The following is a 19,094-nucleotide window of genomic DNA, read 5'->3' on the forward strand; positions in this document are numbered from 1 at the left end:
TATTAATCGTATCATTTATCTTTGTCTTCTTATTCACATCACTCTAATCGTCATATCTTTTATTTTATAATATTAATTGCAACTCTATAAACCTGAAATTTTCAATCATATACTAAAATCATTTTGAAAAAATTAAATTCTATGATAAGTATTGGTAATTTTATGGAATAGTGTATAATGGTGATATTCCGATATTTGATATTCATAAATAATTTGATATTTATAAAATTGTTTGACTTGTAATCGTGATTCAAAATCCTAAATGGTAAAACTTAAATGGGATCATATGCATTTAAACTACTTTATACTTTTCAAAATGCTTTTGTATTAGCATTTATGCTTAAAAAATTAGTTCATTAGTTATGCATTAAAACAAAATTGCAGCTTACCTTTACCTAGTTTTTTTATTTTAAAATTCAAAACAGACGGTGATAAAAGAATCAAGATTTTCGATATACGTCTGTGAAGAAATGATGTCTGACGTGAAGCTTACGAAAATATAAAATTATTAAATTCACCTTATCATTTTTAGCTTTTCATTTTTAGCTGTACTCTGATTTCTAAAAATGATTTTAAGAGAAAATACCTTTAAAGATTAAGTAAGCAGAGGCAAACTTTTCGGTAGAATAATCAATATTATTGAACCTGTTTGGAATTTTAAATAGGGAATTAAAGAAGAATTTAGATGTGCCACAACATGGAACAACAAGTTTGAATTTTTTTCTTCCGCAAAAAAGGCTACAAGAATAAGTTAATAAAATATAATAAAAAAGTTATCATAATGTCTTACAAATTGCATAAAAAGATTAATTGTTCATGTAGTATTAAGAGTGTTTGGTACTGAGTATATTTTGGGTTTATATTTCTTTCGAATCTTTCTTGAAAAAAATTCTGTAAAATAAATAAGTTAACAAAATATAGTAATAATGTACTGATAAAATATTAGAAATTGCATGAAGAAATCTAAGATTAATTGTTAATGTAGCGTACCTAAGAGTAATTGTTAATGTTGTATAAATAAAAATAATTGTAATTTTTCTGAATTTTATTTTGAAAACAAGTTCTACAAATAAAAAGGTTAATAAAATTATACAAACAATTACTTTCAATAAAAAGTAATAATACTATATTAGAAATTATATTAAAAACTCTAAGGTTGACTTTTGATAAAGTATACAGACGATTAGTTGTAAATGTACACGGAAAAAAAATCGAGTGAAGTTATCGTACTGTCTGGTAATTACATTTCTGGTAACAAAAAGCAACAACATAATTGTGGCAATAAAATTCAAAATATACGGTATTTAAGCGATTGATTTGGTTATTTTTTCAGTTACATGGTGATGGTTTGCCGGAAATTCAGGTTTTCAAATCTAATTATTATTACATTTAGTAAAAAAATATAAGATTGAAAAGTATATTTAAGCAAGTAAATGGTTTTTATGCCATGTTCTGAGGCATCATGACAAAATTACCAAATTTTACGACATTTACCAAGTTTTAGCATACATTATAAAAGCATTTTTTTTTATTGTTATTTTATCAATTACTGTCAATTTCATCATCACCAAAGTGCTTCGGTAAAGGTAACAGAGGTTTTTGGTGTTCCGTAGAGCAAAAAACACGGTAAATTTTACGATATTCTGATAGTTTTGACCATAATTTTTTTCTCAGTGTATTAAATGAAGCATACTTTATATTGGACATGACGCGTTTTAGATACATTATTGAGGAACTTATCTTTTATATATATGTTGCAAATTGTTGAAGGAATTTTTTTAGTTATTATAAGGATGGAATTAATATATCTCTGTTCGCTTTAATTGCTACACAACAAAAAGCAATCAGAATAAGCATATGAAAATATGTTTTTACAAAAACGACGTGATTTAGGAAGCAAATTTCTTTCATTAAAGAGTGTAGAATCACTTTTTTAATGGCAATTACTTAAATGCTTTTCTCTTTAGTCAAAGAGATTTCTTTCTTTGTATCTTTCAGTCTTAAATAATTTCTTTTTCTATACAAGAAAGGTATTTTGAAAGTGTGAATGGTTCTGACTTTTATATAGATTTAAACTGTTTTATGTGTGCATATTTATTTTTCTCTTTATAAGTACTTAAAAAACTTAAGCGTAAAGAGTTTGCAACAAACGCTTTAGTGTACACAGTTGAATAAATTACTAAATATGAGATTATGGAGAAAAAATACTTAAAAAATTGCACAAGGAACAAAAATAAAGCATAATATAAAATTCAAACCAATCTTAGAAGCATTTACTGTTTTAGCTTAAAAAAAGTGAGAATAAGAAGACGTTAGATAAGCTTTTAAATTCTTAAGGGAAATTTTTGAAGAAACATGTTTACATATAGTTTGATTACAAACGCATTTTTTTTAGCAACGACTTTCTAAAATTGTTAAATTTATTACTTAAATAACATAACAATCGCAAATATTTTCTCGAATATGAAATTCTGAACACATTTTCGTATTCTAAAGTGAAGTTTGTGCCCCTGTTATGGCCATGTTCGAAATGTTGCAACCTCTTCTCGTTAATTATATAAGGAAAACTTCACTCAGTGTATAAGTTATCAAGTTAAGGCTCTTTTTGTGTTGAATTATTAACTTAGAAAAATTTAGTTATTTAAACTGGTTGAGAAATACGGAAAAAGGTTTTTTGTAACTTCTTTTCTATAAGTTTCTTTTGTCTCAGAATGTTCTTTTTTATAATTTCTTCCTTTCCTCTGATAAATTTCCAATATTTCAAGATATTTTTGTAATTTCCTTTTTGATAAATTGCATTTCTTTTAGAAACGTTTCATTAAAACTATCATTCACTGTTTAAATTTAAATATTCTTTTAATTGAAGTTATTGTTTATAACATAACTTTGACAAGTTGTACATAATTTAACACCAAAGGCATTTTTATTCCTCCCAAATACAACCAGTATTTTATTTTATAAATTGAAGGGCTTGGAATAAAAGGATGATAACTCACTCTTTCAAACTTTCAGAAGAACATTTTTAATGAAACGCCATGTTTTTTCTGTAAGCAACAAAATGCTTCTGTGTATTGAGCTATTAATAGGTGGAAATAATTAAAATTTTTAAGTTCCTATCTGTTAACAACATAGAGAAATATTTTGATGTATTGACAAAATCACTTTCTTGACAAAATCACCAAGCTTATCACCAAATCCATAAATTAAGATAAGGCTATTTCTAAGGCTATTCTAAGCTTATTTAAAAGTATTTTCACAATAATTACTAGAAAACTTAAAATTAAGATAATTCAGATAAATGGCAAGTGACCCTTAGCAGCATACAATGACATTTCGTGACTTGCCTTGCCATACAATTCTCAATTTTTATGTTGTACCTCACCTCCTCTTTAAGTTTGTAAGTTCATTCCGGATCAAATTACTGTAAAAGGTACCGGCTCTCAGGGTGCTTTTTACTGTAAAATTCGTTTTTACCACAAAATTTTACAGAACAAAAAATCTGATATACGATAATATTTACAGTATTACTTACCGAAAAATCATTGAATCACTGCTAATAAATAGATATTATAGTAAAATTTACGGTAAAAACAGATTTTAAAGTTACGTGGATTTTACGGATGCTGCATTCAGAGTGATAGTCATTTTTAAGGCAATTTTATCTGGAATTTCTTACAGTGTACTAAATTGCTCTGTATGCTGGCTGGCTAAAAAATGATTGATTTATTTGAAAAATTAAATAGAGAAAATCAGATGGCAATAGAAATATACGGTTTGCTGCCTTATATTTAGGAATCAAGTTAATTTTCTCACCTAGTTACAAAATTTATCAGCAGATGACAGAGAAGAGACCAACATTGATGGCTGGGGGGAAAAAATTAAGAATTAAGCTTCTTGAAGTATCATTTAAACTGAAACATTTGCTAAGGCGTTTGTTATTCTATACCCAAACTTTGTCACGCTATATCTCTAAAACATTTTTTTGATCTTTAATTAGAATATAGCTTTAATTAGAATTAGAATAAGCAGCGCCATATTTGGACATATTTTAAAAGTAATTTAGAAAATGTTTGAGAATAAATGACTAGTTTCCCAAGTCAAATACTACAATCTGTGCAAATAATTTTCAGATTTTCTTTAATTAAATTTTTAAACTGTCTGTAATTTTTTTAAAAATATTTTATTAAAAAATAATTTCTGTTAATGCTGAAAAAGAACTATGTTCTTGTTAAATAGACTTTTGTAATATTATATTTTCGAACCAGTGAACTAATTATCTGGAAAATCGAAAGAAAAAATTAAAATTTTATCAGCCAAGAAACATTATAACACTATTTCCAAACTAGTTTTAAAATTTGACTAAGATTTTCAAGTAAGATTGCTTAAATTTATTTTAAAGGAAAGCTAAAAAAATAACACAAAACTGTAGTTTTAAATTTGGAATTTCGCCTTAAAGAGTCACAAAATTTCAAATATTTTTACTCACTTAGCATAGAACGCTTTTTCGAATATTTGAAAAAATATATTTTTATATAAGATGAAAGCTCCAATATAATCCATACGGGAAACTTTCTTTCAAAGTTAAGCAATTTTAAACCACATAAAAAAGCTCAATGTGGTTTTAGATATAAGCATAAAAAATAATATCTTTTTCTGCGATCTGCAATGTCTCTTTAGGGATGCACATTCTTCAGAAACGTGTTGTATAAATCGAACTTAAACTATATCTAAATTAGTGTGAAAATGATAGAAAATGTAACAAAATCTTTGCTTTAAAAAGCTGTGTTTAAAATAAATATCACACTATCTAACTTTTTACACAGTGTCTCAGCAATATGCAAACTCTTTTAAGTGTGAGAATGTTTGTATATACTTAGATTAGACTTTCGTGTACTGTAAAAATTTATGGTTAAAGTTTCTCAAGAGAATTTGATCTTGTAAAAGACATTTCGTTTTATTATCCTCTTAACTTTTCATCTAAATGAGAAAGTAACATTTCACTATTTTGAAACATTTTCTAGGATAATCAAAACAACATTTAATGGATTAGAATGATAATATTTTTAACGAGAACTTTAATAACTTATTTTCCACCTAAGCATAGTTTAAAATTTATCTGCATTAGAATTAAGGTATTGTCTGGAAAAAATAAAATTAAATTTAAAAAAAAATATTTGCATCCTGGTATAATTTTATATCCTATTTTCTATTACTTTGATACCTGAGCTCTTCAAACTACAGGCCGAGAAAAAACTTCAGGCTTTTATCAACACATACAAGTGTGGCGATTATAGTAAATTTAATTAAGTCAAGCTTATCTCCTTGAAGAATCACCTAACTTTATAACTCCAGAAAAATTTGTTAAGTTAAAACGCATTTCTGTTCAATTTAAGCCATATTGACGTACATTTATGTTATTAAGTACAATAGTATGGTGAAACTTTGTACTCTATTAAAGCTTCGGCAATTTTGAACTATGTGCTAGATTCTACTTTAAGTGCACAGTACGCGTCTTAAGAAACAAATATTGGTCTCTATTGCAGCGATTCTCAATTTTTTACTGTTACGGAACCTTAAATAATCAAGATCCTTTCGGCGGAACCTTGACATTATAAAAAGCTCAAGAACAGCTATCAAAAATGGGCTACATATTGTTTTGAAAATTTTTGATGTGAAGAGCTGTGTAGTCTCCAGGGATAGAACCTTCCAATGAGGTGAACTGGTTTCAAATCCCAGTTATGGCTGGTCGATACGAATTCGCACCAGGCTCTCAGCGACCACAGTGCGGACGTAAAATATCCTCTGTGGTAGACAGATCATTGGTTAGAGTCGCATTGGTGTCAGGCTAATCATGGGATGTTTTCGTGGTTTTCCTCTCCATGTAACTCAAATTGGTTTGTTTCAACTGGTTGGTTTCATCAAAGAATTCTCCCCGAAGGCAAAATTTCTTCCGATACTTGATCCAGGAGTTTCCTTGTCTTCTGGTCGGGGTTCAAAATTAAAAGTCTACGGAATTGATCATTGGTAGTCGTGAACTCAAAAGTGAGAAAGCTGTTCAACGATGATTATAAATAAAAATAAAAATCTATAGTTAGGTCCCTTCTAATAGCTTGGTTTCATTTTGAATAATAGTCAATTTTAAAGTTTATTAAAATATTAACGAGCTTTTTTGTAGGTCTACCTATTTTTATTCCATTGCATGAAATTAGCTAATCTATGGATGAAATAGTAGGGGTAAAATAGAAATCGTGAAACAGTTGTCCTGTATTGCGTTTCGTCTCACTGTGGGATTTCAGGAAATGAGATCGCAGATAAATTAGCAAATAATGGGTGCTCCCCCAAATAAGCTCGTTTTGAGGATGTTTGCTCTGTTGCTTCAGGGATCAATTGGATGTAAGAGATTTGCTTTTATCCAAATTTTCTTTTTTTAAATCAGAGAGAAAGTCCTTGATTGAAATCATCTTTAATTTCTTAGACTATTCCAGATATTGTGTGATTGCCTTGTCTTCTGGATTGGGTTCAAAATTACAAGTCTACGGAGTTGAACATTAGTAGTCTTAAACCCCAAATGAATTGGGTAGGCTGTTCAATGACGGTTACAAAATTTGAAATAAAACCTGGGGATGAGAACCGTGATGACTCAGGAGATAGAGAATTCGCCTTGAACGAGAACTCTTGATAGAGAATTCGCAATGAGTTGAACTGGATTTGAATCCCAGCGATAGTTGGTTGATACGAATTCCACACCCGGTTTGCAATGACCACAGTGCTGACGTAAAACATCGTCAATGGTCGACGGATCATGGATCATTTGTAGTGAAAACCCAAAAATTGGGTTGGCTGTTCAAATACGGTTATAAAACCTGTGCATCATCTCTCCCTCCACCCAGCTCCGAAGAATGAATCTATTTATTCCCACTATTGGGAAGCTAGAAAGCTTTTATTCATTTAGTTATTTCTCTTCCCATTTTTCTGTTGTTCGGTTTTACTTGCTTTCTCTTTGTTATTAGTTCTTGTTGTATCCCTTTTTTTCTTTTTCCGATTGAAGAATTGTGTCCCCACTCGTCTTCTTGCAGTAAACTTATTTTTTTTAAAAAAAGAGGGAAAAAAAAAGATGAAATAGAAGAATAATCGTTATTTTTAGTGCTTCATTTGCATAAAGTTTACACGAATAAACGTAGCAGAATTTCTAAAAGCTTGCATTATTATCTTTCAAAATATGCTGAAAATTTTTACGAAATATATTTTTCGGGCACTTGTAATGGAAAATTGTGTTTCAACAACGAGAAATTCATTGATACATTATTTACTTATTTATTCCGTAAGTGTAGTTGGGCATTTAAGGCCTCAAGCATATCTCTTTACCGATTCTTATCCTTGGCAGTAGAACTTGTTTTTTTCTAACCAGATAATCCTCAAGGCGTAAGAAGATACAAAATCATGAGCTGAATAAGTCTAGGCCTCCCTCTGTTCCTTTTCCATCTGGTGACCATATAAGCTCACTGATGGCATTTTTTTCTCGTAACCAATATTCAGAACATGGCCGAACTAACTCAATTTCCATTTTAAGATTTCTTCTACTGTAATAATTCAGATGACTTTAATTAGGTAACATCTAAAGACTGATAATTTTCAAATTATTTCTTAAGCATTTGTTTTTAAAGTTTCATAGGCTTTTTTTTTGCTATATTTGTCTGCTTCCATGTTTTTGTGCCTTAAAGCAACAATTTCAGGATAATAGCTTTCTGAACCACATTTTTTTAATTCAATATTTGACTTTTTTTTTACAATATTTGACATTTTATACATTTTTGAGAGCGTATAACAATGATGTCATTCAAATTTATTGCATTCTTAATATGTTGAACTAGATAATCATGTAGTCAAGTCAACTTGACTAGATAATCCAAATGGTTTAATCTCACCCCTTATTTAAGTTGAAACAAGTTTTCTCTGTATTAAGGCTCAAAATACCGATATTATTTTGCAATTTTGTAACTTATTTTCTAAAAATGTTTTTATAAAAAAGGAAAAACTTAAACGAAAGTTCCCTTGCATATGCTATATGACATTTCTGAGAGTGTTTAACACTAAACATATCACAACCAGTCAAATGACCGTTTAAGAACTTTTGGATCGAAAATGTGCTTATCATCTTATTGTTTTTGCGCATTTTACTTCATGACTTTTTCTAACAATTATATACAGTTAATATTCTATTATTATTTGTCTGTTGTATTTTGTTTGTTTCGAACAATACTTGTCGTATTTCTACCACAACTGGTCATTTGACCGGGAGAACAATTTATTGCTTTATAAGGTTATTTGATCAGAAATTACGATGTAATGCGTGTTCAACGTATTGCATTCGATTAGTTGCACATTTCTGCAAAGACTGTTGCGTAGTTAGTTCAATCAGAATAACTGTGAATTTAAACTTCAAGAAAGTACCTAAATTTTAGATTGATATTTTGGTGTAAAAAAAAGTGACAATTATAATTCTTATATATTCTTATACTTACAAGAATAATTATAAGAATTACAGAAATAAAAATAATTAGAAGAATTATGTTTGCAGAAAATGTACAATGGAAGCAACCTGTATATGTAAAAATGCGTTCAGCAATGAATTAAAAATTCTTATTTTTTGTGTTCGTAATACATAAAAATTGGCAATATACAATTTTGTTTAATTATAATAAGTTTTTAAGTTTATTTTCTTCCTAACATCCATATTTCATACATTAAATCAAGAAACATGAAGTCTGCTCATTTGACCGGCTATGGTGGAAATAGGTATATATTAAGTCTTGGTATGTTTAATGTTAACAAAGATATCATTCAAATTTGCTGCATTCCTTACATCTTTGCTGCATACCTTGATAATTATGCTGCTTAAACTTGACCACACAGTTTAAATGGTTAAATCTCAACCCTTATTAAAATTGAAGCAAGTTTGCTCTATCTCAAGGTTCAAGGAACCGATATTATTTTTCAACTTTGTAACGAGTTTTCTGAAAATGTTTTATAGAAAAAGAAAAACTGAAACGAAATTTCGCTTGCAGTTTAAAGATCAAGAATATTGGACATTTAGTATTAATAACAGATAGAAAAAAAGAAAAATATATCACGATCAGCAACTTTTGTTCCAACAATAGGAGTTCCATGTATCATTCGTGATGATTTAAAAAGTTCAGATTTCAAGTATGCTAATTAATTAGAATCACATATAAATTAGTTTACAAAATCTCATATATTCTGAATGCTCTTTTCAAAGAATTTCTAATTATGGACATAGTTGCAGTCTTAAAAGTATGCTTTCAATATCTTAGTCCGGAGAGCAATCGAAAACTAATTTTTTTTTTCTTCAAATAATTCAAAAATATTTTGCTCACAATAATAACACTCGTTCATTGAATGAAAATTGCATGCAAAATATTTCTTAATAATTGTTTGACATATTTTATTATTTTAGTAATAAATCTTTGAAAAACACTTCGAATTAAACGGAATAAACATTTTTATATCATTTTAATGTATGCAATTTTATAGTACAATATGCAAAATTTGAATAAACTTGGTTCTCGGTAGTTCTTAAGGAAAAAAAAATAGCAGTTAATTGTTCAAATTCTGTTTAGCCAAATTTATTTTATTTAGACAATTTTATAGAATGCGGCAACATCCACTATTTTGTCAAAATCAAAAAGTCAAAAATCAAAATTCGTCCAACGAGAAATACGTTTCTTTTCAGAAAAAAATGCGTTTCTGTGTCCGAAATTGAAACTTCATTTTTAGGTAACATTAACCAATAAGTATCTTCAATAATTCTAAATAACCAATCTAAATCTTAAATAACCAATAATTAATCTAACTTTCTAATTAATGTAAAGAATAATCTATAACTAATCATGATCATATTTTCTGATCACTCCCTTTTTTTAAATTTTTTCCCATGAATTCTTCTACCAAAGTGAGAGCTTAAAATTATTTTCTGAACAATAATAATTAAATATTACGTGATAAAATACATTATATTGAATCTTAGAAGATTAAAGGAAAGCTCTTATTCCCAAAGTTATCTAGAAATTGTACCACAAATTATTGTAGCAAATTAGTCCTGGCTGCTATAGAGAAATTATCCCAAAATTCAGTCTCTATGCACTAAGTGTAATTCCTAAAAAGTTTAAGCTTTACGAATGATAAAATGACCCCAGCTTTAATTTTCCATGTTGCCAATTATTGCAAGAAAAGACCTTGTAACGCATAATTCAAGAATGATTGAATATGTGGGCGACAAATTTTTCGATTTCCATAAGGCAGTAATAGTTTGCAAAAACTTACGCTCTAATAAAATGATTGCGCAAAAAAATGAAAAAAAAACGCTTTTGCCTTATGCATTATTAATTAGAAATGTTATCGTGTCAATTTTTCATGTCTGAAAATAGAATAGAATGTTATATTGAATATTGCGTTTGCGGATACAGAATATTACGTTTTTAAATTATGACGGTCATCGTGCTTCGATATACACCGAACACCGGCTTTATTATGATCAATATCTTATTTCACAATTTCCATATTAGTTTGGAAAAAATTAAGCTCGTATGAACTGATTGCACAACAATCATCTTCGTCTCATAAATTACTAATTAAAAATGCTGCCGAATTATTTTTTGACATCCAGAAAGGATGTGAAACAATATTTTTTTTAAATTTTTTATGATCATCGTGCTTCTAGATACATAAAGCATCTTCCTTATTATGGCCAATATTTTACAGCCTTTTTTCTTCAATACATACTTTCATAAATTAAAGAGTAGTTTCCTAAAAATTACACTCAGATTAACTGATTACGTAACAATCGTTTTGATCTAACACTTGATTAATTAGAAATTCTGTCGAGTTCATTTCCCGCATCTTGATTACTTATACTAGAATATGCCGTTTTTGATGGTCTTCATTCTTTTTGATGGTCTTCATTCTTTTTGATACACCAAGCTGCTTCTTTATTATGACTAATATCACATTTGGCAACTTTTACCTTTATCACATAATTTCTCAATTCTCGTAAGCCAGTAGCAGTTAATAAAAAAATATGCTCGTAGGAACTGATCGCGCAATCCTTTTTTTCTCATGCATTACTAATTAGAAATGCCACAGAATCAATTTTTTATATTGAACATAATGTTTTGACATTTTGATGGTCTTCAAGCTTCTATACACAGCAAGCGTCTACTTTATTATGGCCAATACCTCGCTTTACAACCTTTTTTTCTTCAATGCATAATTTCACAATTTCCATAGGTCACTGACTGCTTGTGAAAAATTACACTCGGATTTACTGATTGCGCAACAAATCTTTCGTCTTTAATTAGACTAATTGTTTCATTATACTAATTAGAAAGTAGAAATTACTAATTATAAATTCTGCCGAGGTTATTTTCCATATCTTGATTAAATATACTAGAATATGCCAATTGAAAATATTGATGATCATCGTGCTTTTAAATGCATCAAGCCGTTTTTTTTATTGTAGCCAATATATCATTTGGCAACATTTACCTTTTACACTTAATTTTAAAATTTCCATAAGCCAATAATAAATTGTTAAAAATTACGTTCGTATGAATTGATTACGCAAAATCGTTTTCGTCCTGTGCATTACTAGTTACAAATACAGCTGAGTTTATTTTCTTTATCTTGATTAAGTAGAAAATAAACTCGGCTGTCTTTGTAATTACCTCGGCCTATAATTCTATATTGTATAGCCTATAATTTTAATATTAGAATGTATCGAGTAGAAATTTTGATGGTCATCGTGCCCTTCTCTTAATCCATTTTAGACCAAGCATAGAAATTTTATTAAATGCGGTATTATTTTCATTGTAATATGCTTAAATCACATTCATTAGGACACAAAAAAAAGTTTCATGCATGAAAAATAATATCCTATTTAAGAAATAACACGCAGTATTGGCCAATGCAATGGACAAAACATTTAATTAATCATTAGTTTTTCTTATGAATTGTTTTTTAATTTTGATTTTATTCATTGAACTTTAATCTATATTAAAAACAAAGGATAAATCACAAACGGAATAATTATAAAATTTTCAAAAGTCCAATTTGTCAATAACCATTTCAAGTAGCGTAGTCAAAAAATTTCGCAACAGAAAATGTCTGCTCCAATTGAATTATTAATATTTTATAGATGCTTTCGGAATCCATGACAACAGCAGAAAAATAAAATTAGTGAAAAATATGTCACAGTGTAAAAAGAAAAAGTTTTGTTTACGCATCTTTGGTCCAAAGTAGGTGAAAATGATTATTTTTAGGACGCCCGGTATCCAATAACAATTTTTTGATGCACAGTTTATTTTTAAGAAGAGTTATTTTTATTACTAATGTTATTAGGAGTCCTTGACAAAATGTCCCTCTTAAAATATCGAGCTGGTGCCTAATAGTTTAGTAATATTTAACTTTTTTTTCATTTATTTTAAAAAAAATTAAATATAATTTTTGTTGCTCTCTTTTTGCTTCTGGAGTAAGAAATTCTGTCGATCCTTGATTTTTTCAGTATCAAATAAACTCAAATTTCAATTTTAAGGGAATGTTTAAAATTACATATGATGTTTTAAGTATGTCAAATCATACCAATCATAAAAATTGGCTTACAACATTTTGAAAAAAGAAATGCAAGAAATTTTATATATATATATATATATATATATATATATATATATATATATATATATATATATATATATATATATATATATATATATATATATATATATATATATATATATATATATATATATATATTATATATATATATATATATATATATATATTTGCTTTCGAATTTTATAATTATAACTGGAATCCTGTTTTGGTACTTCTTAATTTATCAAGCAAATAAATAAATTAAATAAATAAAATTAAAAAAATGAGGCAAAAAATAATGCAGTTTTTTCAAAATATTTCTAGAAATGATAAAATTAATAAATTTCATAATTTCCGATTTCCAACTTTTGCTATTGAAGACATATCAATACAGTTTTTTCTTAAAAAAAAGTATAATTTTAGAATTACAGGAACAGAATTAAAAACAGGAAGAATTCTAAAATCCCTATTAAACATTTTACCTTTCTTATCGTTTCGTCAGTTTCAGTAAAATGAATCGCTGATTTTTATTAAAAGAAGCAGGTACAAAAAGTCCCCTGTTGAAAAACTTGCATATTTTGTAAGAAGCTCTGACATTTTAAAATACTCATCAAGAACATAATTAAAGAGAACAGAATTACATTGTCTTTCCTAATTGCATGTCACTATTATTATTAATCAGTTTCGAAACTTCAGTTTTTGCATTTTTTTCTTTACTTTTATTCTGAACTTTTAGTTATTTTTTTTAAATATTCATGATAAAAATAGATTCTTAAAGTGACGATATAATTTAATTTTATTTTCATGTTAACTAGCATGTTAATTTAAAATGAATAAATCTTAACTATTGCTCCAAAGTTATATGCTAATTCCATTTCAGATTTTAAATGTATTCTATTGAGATCACTAAAACGTATCATAACAGCAGCAGTAACATTTTGAATTGTTAAAAACTAACTTTAGTCTCGTGTAAGTAGGATTGTTAGATTATTCTTTGGTTGCAAATATAACATTATTATTTGCAGATAATTATTCTAAATAATTCATTTGAACTCTGTTATTCCCATAATAATAATAGTTTAATAATATAATAATAGGTCTGAAAATAAGATTTTATTTCAAATAAGATTTTATTTCCAGGCCATTATTAGACTATTAAGGTTGCAAATAAGATTCGCCTTTTCCGATTCTTATTCGGTTGTAAATAAGTTTCTTATTTACAGACAATTGTTAGATTTTAAGTTGTTGCAAGTAAAATTATTATTTGGAGATAATTATTCTGTATCTGATTCATTTTAATTGTATTCTAATAATAATAATAGTTTAATAATCTAATAGTAGTTCAACAAATAAGATTTTCATTTGCTGGCTGTTATTAGACTATTTAGATTGCAAATAAGATTCATATCTGTAGATTGATATTCAGTTAAGACTCTTATTTGCAGAGATTGTTAGACTATTATTTGACTGCAAATAAGATTAGTATTTGCAAATAATTGCTCTAAATAATTCATTTGAACTCTATTATCTGAATAACTAAAATACTTTGTGAATTTAAAGGAGCTAAACTTTATGCAAAATATACTTCTTATATTTCAAGAATAAATGACCAGCTTTGAGATGATCTTCTTCATATTGAAAGATTTTGATTTATTTTTCTGTTTAAAATGAGATATCTGATCCAACTAATCCATTATTTCCAAAATAGCTTTCATTTATTTCTTTGTTCTTCCTTAAATCGAAAATGAAGAATGATGCTTTAGAAGAGGTTTTAAATTGCCTTAAATTTCATAGATAGCTCCCTCTTATTCCATGATATTCCTTAAAGAGCAACTCTAAGCTCAAAATAGAATAGGATTTTTTAAAAACAAGAGGGAAGCTACCAATTTTAAAACCTATTTCACTAAAATAAAAGTATTAAATTATACCTACGGTTCAATGACTTCAATTTCTACTAATCCAAGTATCATGTATATACTTTTTTTATTTGTCAAACCGAATATTTTAAATTTTTTATACACACGAAATATATTTATGTGGTTTATTTATCCTTTTCTATTCATTTAATGATTAATGATTATTTCAGTAAAATGGCAAAAAATTATAGTTATGATAATTCTTGCAAGAAAACAGCTCTTTGTGTCAAATTAAAATTTCTTTTGTGATTGTTTCGTTAACCGTAGACTTAATTAGATTGATAGAAAGATTGATGTATTGAAATTGATGGAAAGATTGATGTATTGAACTTTATAAAAAGATTCATGCAGCCAGGAGGGATTGGCGGAAAACTGTAATGCTCAACGTCTAAAAAAACATGATTAGAGGATGAGGATAAATTTATTCAAAGCAGTACACTCTTTGAATTTTCATTCTTAAATTATGGTAAAGTGACCATCCGCAGCCTGTCCATCATATTAACCGTAAAGTTTGCAGTATATAACATATTTTACCTTTACAGTTTTGAAACCATTTACAACTAGTATGGTCATAAAGCCATGAATACAAAACTATACGTTTTTTTAACTATTTTAATCATGGTTCTCAAAATCTTAAATTTGACTGGACATAGGTGCTACTCTTTTTATTAGGTAACGGGCATTGGTTGAGGGAATGTAGGAAATATTGTGGTGTTAACGCTGGAACTCGAATCCCAGTTCCATCAATCGTGAGAATGACAGATTAGCCTTTTCGGCTGCAATACTTACGCAGTTGCAAGGAACAGAGCAGCTTCATTAGGAGGGCTTAGTTGGTGAGGTAAAATTCTGGTTGTTAAACCGTATTAGTTGAAAGCAGTTAGTAAACGGTTTCTTTCACAGTTAACAATTTGATTACTGTCTTATTTATGGTTATTTGACTGTTTTGCTATAATATGGTAAAATGACAGTTAAATAAATTGTTATTTAACAATTTATTCCAAGAAATTTCTTACAGTGTACTTTAAACAGTTTAATAATAATAAGTCTGCTATTTGCAAATAAGGTTAAGTGGGTTTGCAGAACTAATATTAAACAGTTTTAGACCATTAAAAAGTTCTTTTTTTACTTAGGTGTGTATATTTAAAAGTAAGTGTTCAACAGTTTGATTTTCCCTAAAGTTGAAGCAACGTAAGTCACTGGAACACAATCCAAACATTTTTTGAAAATTTTTAAAAACTGTAATTCTAACAAGAAATTACGTTGAAAGGAATGTTTCAAAAAAAGTATTTATCAAAGATTATTTGCTTGATTCACGGAAAGAAAAATTTAGTGGTATTAAAAGAAAAATTTTCAGAATACCGGAATAGCCACTGACAAATGAGAAAAAACTAGTACTTGAAATATATATAATCGATACAAATTCCACAGTTACTAGGATGTTGTTATCATCTTAGAAATAAGTAAAGTGAAGAAATTTCGAAGGTTAGGAAAAGAATTGAGAGATTTTTCTCTAAATATTTTGTTGCTAAAAGTTGTATTACTTAACATAGCTCTCAACTTTAGCCCAGTTAACTTGGTAATGACATATTTTGACAGCAACCTCATGTTAATTATTATTTAGTGTTTTAGTTATTAGTTAACATGACACACAATTAGAGAAACGCAGTTTCGCGTTATTAGCTTTAAAGTCTTAAACGAGGGCTATTTTTCTTGGCTGAGGACAGTAATTAGCGAATATAATGCTGATTGCATCGCAGTATTAACTACGTATGTTATATGCGACCATTAGAAATTCAAACAAGCATCAATATTTTTAAGTATAAGATAGAATAAAACCATACCAATATATGTTTAAAAATTACAAATTCATAACGAAACTTTGAAAATCACTGGTATTTTTAGGTAATGTATTGGTTTCTCTGCAAATCTTTATTTTTATTTAATTACACTTGGGAACAAAACTTTTATTGCATTTATACAAATAATTGATCTTGCTTTATGCTGCGGGTGTGCGGATTTCACTTCTGAAATGCTCCTTAAGTTGAAGACTTACATGAAGTTAAAGAAATGACATATTTGGTCAATTTTTTAAATTGTTCAGAAGCCCACAAAGAAATAGTTCTCTATAGGGAAAGATCCCCCAATGGCGTATGACATCAGTTTCAGGTATAACGTTTTTAAACTTTCACTGTTCGACAAAAATATACTAAAAATGTCTTATTAAAAATTTGTAGCTTGAAGAGAGAAACTGGAGTTTAAAACTTGGAGAGAGATTTGAAATCTACGAAAGTATCTAAGCTCTGTAAAAAAATCATATGCAACATCAAACAAAAATTATTCCCCAGAGTTATTTAGCTGCTTTTCCATTAGAATTTTATTAATTCGATGACATTTATTTCTGAAAAAATATATACGAATTTGGAAAAATGCAAGGGAATTCAATTTTATAAAGATATTTTTTATAAAACTTAAATAAAAAATAGAACATTTAGAAGTATCATTCTGACATGTTGTACCACAAACGTTATTTGGAAATTATGCTTGGCCTAATATCCTTCTCAGAGCAATTTCAATTGTTTTTCTTTGTTTCATTACACTAAACCTTTTCATTTCAACCCTGTATACTTTCAAAACTATATTATTTCATGAACTATATAATTTTTTGAATTCTCTGCATGTGATTGATTCTTTAGGCAAGATTCAGTTGTCCAAAATATGTGTCTAAATAGATATAAAATATATCGTATCTATATAGGTTAGAAACATTTCTTTAAAAGTATTTCTCAAACTAAAAAAAATGGTTTGAATCTTTAAAATAGACGCATTTCTTGTAGAATTTAGCACGTATAACATGCCATCAAGTTTTATATCGCAATAGATAGTGGTAAATCTTTGACAAAGAAAGTTATTTTGACTTCTAAAATGTCACATTTCAAACAAAAAATCACTGCGCCGTAAAAATTACTGCTTAATATCTTTCCAAACAATCCAAAATTTAAAAAATATATGATTTTTTAATTTAAATTAATACCAAATAAGGTGTTCTTATGCATTTCAATTGATTCAATGGAAATGGCTTACACCAAGCTCACGCATTCGCACCATTTATTAATAATATTTGCCTGCAATTTCGACAATTTGATCGTACATTTAGGAATTGCAATTTAGAATTGTGGACAGAGGTAGTGTGTTTACAGTCAAGCACAATATGGTGCGAATTGTCGTCATTATGCATGGTGCTATACATTTGCGCGAACAAAAGTTCCCTGTTGCATACTGAGAAGAATAGTATGGTCAAAATTACTAGAATATGGTAAAATGTCCGTGTTTCTAGCTTTATGGGAGAGCCAAAAAGCACGGTAGTTTTTACCAAAGCTCTTTGGTAATGTTGAAAATGAATTATTGTTTTATTATCTTGCTGTTTGGTAGCAAATGTGGTAAACTTTTGTAATTTTGTTAGGATATCTTAGAGCATGGCATAAACCATTTATGTGGTAAAATTTACTTTTCAGTTTTGTATGTTTTGTTAAAGTGTGGTCATAAGAACTATAATTTTGAAAACCGGAATTTCCCTTAAATCGTTACCGTACAAAAGGAGAAATTACCAATAAATGGTTTAAATACCATATATTTTGGTTTTATTACCAAAATTATGTTTTTTACTAAATTATCATACATGTTTCATTACCATGCAAGTACGGAAATTTCTTTTAAATCTTTTTCCTCCGTTCAGAATGTATGTTTTCAGTTATGTTATAATTATATTTTAACTTTTATATATATATGCTTCCATTGTATAAAATAATTTAGCAACATTTAATCTCCATTCTTTACTATTTAGATAAGCCTAGTTCGATTTTATAATGATAATCTCTCTGGGCTGGGCTGTGTATATGTTTGATTTACAAACTAATTTTATTTTAAGAATTAATGTATGTATGCATCTTAAATTTATGATTTTTACTCCACATTTTTCAGTAAAATTAACTTTAATGATTCGTATGTGTACTATACCTTAAAAATTTGCATAAATTAAGAGAAGTTATAATTTTAGCTTTATTGGATGCCAAAAGTGGTGCCAGCTACTATACATCAAGTATTGTTAAAATTCTTCCCCTTGTTACGCTACACCAAGAACTGTCCTTGGCTTTTGGTGTAGAATAACAATAACAAACAAGAGTAGCTCTTGTGCTTCACTATATCACTTTTGGTGTAAAGCAGTCTCCAACATTTTGTGTATACTTGTGTATGCTTGTTTTGTGCATGCTACTAAGATGCAATTTTTTTTTACAATAAATAGAAGACAATAAGTGACTTTGAACTCAACTCACCATTTTTTATTGATGACCATGCTATTGTTTTTCTAAAAAGCTGCAAGCTATTTTGTCTTAAGTAAATGTTAACTGTGAAATAGCAAAAATTGTCCAATTGTTTAATATTCTACATTACTCTTATAATAATAATTTTAATGCATGAATAACTTATTATATACTACATAACAGTTTACTTGTA

General features: G+C 28.0%; 1 protein-coding gene across 1 annotated transcript in view; it reads left to right on the plus strand.

Annotated features, from left to right (window-relative positions):
* Positions 1-19,094, plus strand: part of LOC122269444 (A-type potassium channel modulatory protein KCNIP1-like) — a 365,764-nt gene that overhangs the window by 80,366 nt on the left and 266,304 nt on the right. The window lies entirely within an intron of this gene.

Source organism: Parasteatoda tepidariorum, chromosome 11, assembly GCF_982258835.1.
Source record: "Parasteatoda tepidariorum strain Cologne lab strain chromosome 11, Ptep-v5.0, whole genome shotgun sequence".
NCBI lineage: Eukaryota > Metazoa > Arthropoda > Arachnida > Araneae > Theridiidae > Parasteatoda > Parasteatoda tepidariorum.